Source organism: Ylistrum balloti, unplaced genomic scaffold, assembly GCF_031769215.1.
Source record: "Ylistrum balloti isolate Yb309-2 unplaced genomic scaffold, AGI_CSIRO_Ybal_v1 Utg371606, whole genome shotgun sequence".
In the NCBI taxonomy this organism is placed as follows: Eukaryota; Metazoa; Mollusca; class Bivalvia; order Pectinida; family Pectinidae; genus Ylistrum; species Ylistrum balloti.
The window spans coordinates 13853-20000 of record NW_026782824.1 but is presented as its reverse complement, the minus strand read 5'-3'; positions in this window follow the sequence as shown (position 1 = coordinate 20000).

Here is a 6148-nt window from a genome sequence, read left to right as displayed (position 1 = left end):
GGTACAACGGTGGATTACAATCTCCTGATAAAGATCTAAAGTTAAAAGCTTTTAAAATTAAATTTGCATTCCGTTTAATATATGCTAATAAAACTTCATACACGTTGTGGAGGGATACGTTTAAATATTTCTGTCTGGTGGAGGTGACATGAACATTGGGATTTTGTGTTTTTATTGTAAGTATACTTTTCGCCAGCTGGCGAGCTTACCCCAATTTTATCAAGAAACGTTAACAGCTTGGTCAAATTGTTATGAGTTTTTAGAATTCAACTATGACACACAACATATTTATTGTCAGCCAGTATTTTGTAATTCTATGATTGGTTGAAGCAGATTTATTGCAATTCAAATATTTTATTTACGAATATGTTCCCAGCTTCCTTCCAAAATTATACTATAAAATTATACGTGACGTAAATCCCAATATAGAAAAGAATGTAATATCCTCCATGTATTTGTCCATAAATGAATGTTTACCACAACTATGGGTTACAACTGTAAAAAGTTACGTTAATCCAGTCACACGTAACAGTTTACAACCACACCCTGTTATGATCAACGTGACCGGCACGCGGTTCGTGCCTAGAACTACACGTGAGATTTACAAATTGCTCATGCGGTGCGTGTTTGTGCAGTCGGTGTCCATACAGTTCTGGTCGAACAAATGTCCTAATTTTGATGTTGACCGGATTTTTCAAACTATACATGTTTCTTACTATCCATGTGATTGTGTAGAATCAAATTTTACTGTTGATCACAATTGTATCTTTACTCGCGATAAACTCTACCGCTATAAGATGTCGGAAACTGATCACTGTCCTGTTTGTCAGCTTCATAATGAAGATATTTTTCATCTTTTCTTAGAGTGTCCAAAGTTCATTGATTATCTTGTAAATTTAACTGAGACTTTTTTCTAGGGCAGATGTCTATGTCCTAAATTCTCAAAAAATTGAAACTTTATTGTTGTTTGGTTCGTCAAAGAAAAACAAACACGCGAATATGTTTTTTTTTTTTTTTTTTTGTCAAATTCATTATGTCTGTTGCCAGGTTTTGTATCTTCAAACGTCGTAATTTAGTGATAAATGGAGAAGGTCTTTTTGATATTAAGTCTTTCTTTTAACTTACAATCAAGAAATACATTAACTACAGCTTTAACTATTACTATTTCAGACAAAACAGTTCTTTGTTTTGTCAATATTTTACAAACTCAAATCCTCTTGTACATAATGTTGGATCTGATTAACGAACATTACTGTGATTCCATTTTTATGCGAGTAAGGTGAGTGTGAATGGTTAGAGTATAGAAGTAAAATTTAAGTACACGAGTGTGTATAATAATATGACATCCTTTAAATAATTGATTAATTTTACATACTACCTGTATGTATAAGATCGTATCATATTTGTACATGTTTTGGAAATAAACGTTTTATTTTGAAAAAAAAAAAACATTTAAACGTCACTATGTCCGAATTGTATAACATATATTAGATGAGTTATTTAAATATGCAATTTTACCCGATATTTCTGGTCTGCGCTAGATCAGATACTACATATAAAAAGGTAATTAACAGGAAATAGAAAGGTTAGTTTTTCATTTGCGAGTGATTGGAACATAAATAACTGGTCATTTGCTTGTTACCTTTTCATTTTCTATGAAATCTTTTCTCATTATTATTGAATTATTGTGTGTATGTGTGTGGGTGGGTGTGTGTGTGTGTGTGTGTGTGTGTATGTGTGTGTGTGTGTGTTCTTGTTTGTGTGTGTGCTTGTTTGTGCGTGTGAGGGTGTGTGTCTTTGTTTACATCACGTTCTTAGGTACAAAGCATGGCAACACATTTACGAAGTGAGGTATGAAAAAAACGAGGTATTTTCCCCCGTTACCTCGCTTTGCCGACCCCGTATTATGCGTAGAAAATCTAATCTCTACATCACATGACATTTTTACTATGTACCCCATTTTAGTGGTGCAGTGTTGCACACAGTGTATCGACTCCCCGATCTTCAAGTTGGTGACCTACATGTAGCACACACCGCTCAGGTAAATTTCACGTACCTCGCTTAGCCGCTGTGGTGTTACGCTGTGTGCTAATAGAATTTCGCTGGAGTGAGGTTACTTTCACGGACCTCTCTAGACTGTGTGGTGTTACCACACTGTGTGTTAACCCCTTAACTCCCAGGAATTTTCAATGACACTAAGAAAAATATGTCATTTTGCTTCAACATGAATTTTCACCCTTTTTTCCAGTCAACTTTTCGATAAGCAACCCTCATATATTTAGAAACAAGGGAATACAAGCTTTCCAATTGTTTGGACAAAAATAATGTTTTACGAATAATGACGTTACCATATGTCAGGAATGCATGATTGTTGCTATCCAGAAATGAGAAATTCACAAAAGGAAATCAATATCACCACGTTTATCATACAACTTGGTAGAAAGCTGTCAATGGTGGTTTCGTTGTAGGAAAATATCGAGCGGCTGATGTAGAAGAACCTGTTGACTTTCAATTCTGATATCTATATACAAAATAAATGTGCAATGGGCATGGTCAATAAATATCTTGTTATTTAAATATCTATAAATTCAACCTCATATGAAAACAAAAACAAGTCAACAAACACAGAGGTACAACTAGTTCCTGCAGGTATGCCATTAGCCTGTTGGGAGGTCATAACACCAAACTCGATGTATGTGTTTTCCAGAAACTCGATCTCTTTTATGATTTCGTTCTTCATGTACTTCTTCTTTGAAGAATAGTATAGTTTACAACCATACATTGATAACGCCGTTCACATTTCGTGGAATAGAAAACTCTCACGGCAAGGGAACGAAGGTGTTCTTTCAGATTAGAGTTGGGTATGGTAGTGTACAGAGCTGAAAATAAAACTGTCTTGAAGAAATGCGTTTCGAAGAAAATGAAAATGCTGAAGATGGGTCAAAAGCTCTTTGAAGTTCTTTAGAATTCACCCATTAATTTTACTTCTTGAGTAACAGTATCACAATTAGGCTGTAACCCCGATTTCTTAGTTCTAAGAATAGTAATGACAAAGGTGTTGTTTAACAGCTGGACTGAGCTGAAGGCAATAACACAAATACCAGTGTATAGTGGCTTGGTAACGATGACAACCTATTCTTGTTTAAAGAAAAAAATCTGCATGCACATTTTGTTCGTTTACGTCGTTCATACAATTAACAAGTAAAAACTATTTTTCTCTTTTGATATGGAATATAACTCCCGAAATACATTCCTCAATCTGTTAGAACACAGACATGCATACAAAGCTTAAATCAATTGAAACGAGGGTCAAATTATAAATATAAGGAATACCTGAGTATCAAACCAAGAAATAAAGTAGAAAATTAAAATTTAAAAGACAGCCAAGGAAGAAATCGAGTCTTTTTTTTTTTTTTTTTTTTTTGTTATCTGTCCAGGAAAAAAACAAGATTTAGAATTTATGGTTTTATATTGTTGAACACTTTACATATTGCTATACTCATCTTAAACGGCTTCCTTATGTAAGTAAGCCATGTGCAAGTGGTTGGAGCCTTAATCATGTAAGCCTCCTTGTGATATTACGGAACTGAAACTGACTTTATAGTGCTGCCACACTGAAGTACACTTGTGAAGGCCCCCTCCCATACTGTATGTGAAATATTAACTAATTACATAAAAAGGATGTGTTATTTTCATATTGATCTTTCCAATTTCTTTCGTTCGTTCATGAATTTATTCGTAAGCGTCCCCTCTTTACTGCAAGTTTGGACTTTATAATGAACAGACATGGGACGATTGTATTTATACATAGTGAGCTGTTAACCGTGACTTTAGTAACATAATAACAATGACTGCGTAGTTTTGTCACCGGGTACTTTAAGTAAACGCCTCGGTGTGAAACTTAAATATACCTCGCTAGGCTGGTAATTTCGTGAAAGTGAGGTAACTTAATTGAAACTCACTTGTGTTGACAGAATTTCGTTAAAGTGAGATAATTTTCATTTACCTCGCTAGGCTGGACTGGTGTTACTACATTGTGTTTGTTAATAGAATTTCGTTAAAGTGAGGTGAGTGTATCTAACAAAGCTGGTTGAGTATTGCCACTGGTTTGCTAACACAATTTTGCAGTTAGGTATTACCATTACTAGTGATCACCTTATTTAGATATTTATTTATCATAAATTTCTTTGCTATGTAAACTGTGTGAGTATGGATGTGGTATGATTTCGTGTGTAAAAGTAATTACATTAATTGTGAAAATTTGTGTATATGCATGTGTAATGTATGTATGTATATACGTCCTGGGTATACGTGTGTATACGACATTGATATGGTAAGATGACATTATGCAGGTTTAAACGCGGTATATAAGTATTGTGTACGTAATATGAGTGCGGAATGCATCAAACTGAACGTTTTTGCTTCATGTTTGTTTCCTGAAAATGTACAATGTGTGCATGATAGTGCATTGGTGACGCTAGTTATTTCTCTATGATTCCATGTAATTCCTCAACAAAAGACGAAGAATGAATACCAGTGGATAAGGTGTGTGTGTGTGTGTGTGTGTGTGTGTGTGTGTGTGTGTGTGTGTGTGTGTGTGTGTGTGTGTGTGTGTTGTGTGTGTGTGTGTGTGTTGTGCGTGTGTGTGTTGTGTGTGTGTGTGTGTTGTGTGTGTGCGTGTGTGCGTGTGTGTGTGTTGTGCGTGCGTGTGTGTGTTGTGTGTGTATGTGTGCGCGCGTGTGTCTGTGTGTGTTGTGCGTGCGTGCGTGTGTTTGTGTGTGTGTGTGTGCGTGTGTGTGTGCGTGCGTGCGTGTGTGTGTGTGTGTGTGTGTGTGTGTGTGTGTGTGTGTGTGTGTGTGTGTGTGCGTATGAAATGTATGAAAAGTATAAAATGATGGGAGAGAAAGTATGAAATAATGGGAGAGAAAGTATGAAATGATGGGAGAGAAATTATGAAATGATGGGAGACAAAGTATGAAATGATGGGAGAGAAAGTATGAGATGATGGGAGAGAAAGGGAGAGAAAGTATGAAATGATGAGAGAGAAATTATAAAATGATGGGAGAGAAATTATGAAATGATGGGAGACAAAGTATGAAATGATGGGAGAGAAATTAGGAAATGATGGGAGACAAAGTATGAAATGATGGGAGAGAAATTATGAAATGATGGGAGAGAAAGTATGAAATGATGGGAGAGAAATTATGAAATGATGAGAGAGAGTGGAATACGACTGTTATAAAATGCGCAACGACATGTTTATCTTTATCTCAGACAGAAGACATGTCACAGTGATGGTTTACAAAGATATTCCAACACGAATATCCGAACACGTAGTATTTACTGCAAAATTGGAAAATTTCGAGAGCCTCTTATTTACGCTGATAAAATCAATACAGAAAACTGTTCTTATGATATCTTACTTGGGTTTCCGTTTGATATTTAAATTAATGAAACGAGTCAAAAACATTCATTTTAGAAGGGTTTTGGCGAGTCAAAAAAGAAAGATTCATGACCAGCTTCATAAAACACAAAGCAAATTGAAGTTACTTAAAAATCCTTTTTATCAAATGATCGATTTGTGAAGGAAATATGGTAGAAAACGGATATTTCTATATCAAACCAGAAGTTATTCGACTAGCAAAAGTGACGTCACAACAAAATACCCTATATTCCAGGTGTAATACGCAAAAATATGACATGACATATTTTCTTCAAGCTTTCTGCAAAACCACGAAAATTTCTAACTTCGATATAAACGCGATTGTAGTAACTTCTCCAATCGTACATCAAAAAATTGTGCAGAAAGACTCATAATATGATATTAGATCCAGTATCTACCAAATACCATTCGCCTCAATAGGACTTAGATACTAGGTACATACAGGGTGGCTGTCATTCGTACACTTTTAAGGATTGCAGGTAGACAGTACTGGTGAATTTATTCCCGAGATTTAACCAGCATGTAACGTCTTAATACATACAAATATACTGGACGTTCTTTTAAAATGTTCAGGTACATGTGTGTATGAAAATTCTGAAATGAAATTTATTGAATTATGGAAGTAGAGCACTAACCTATAAAACATCTATTTTAATTTCCCTCTGATGTCTTAACACACAAAAATACATTTCTTATTCCAGTGAA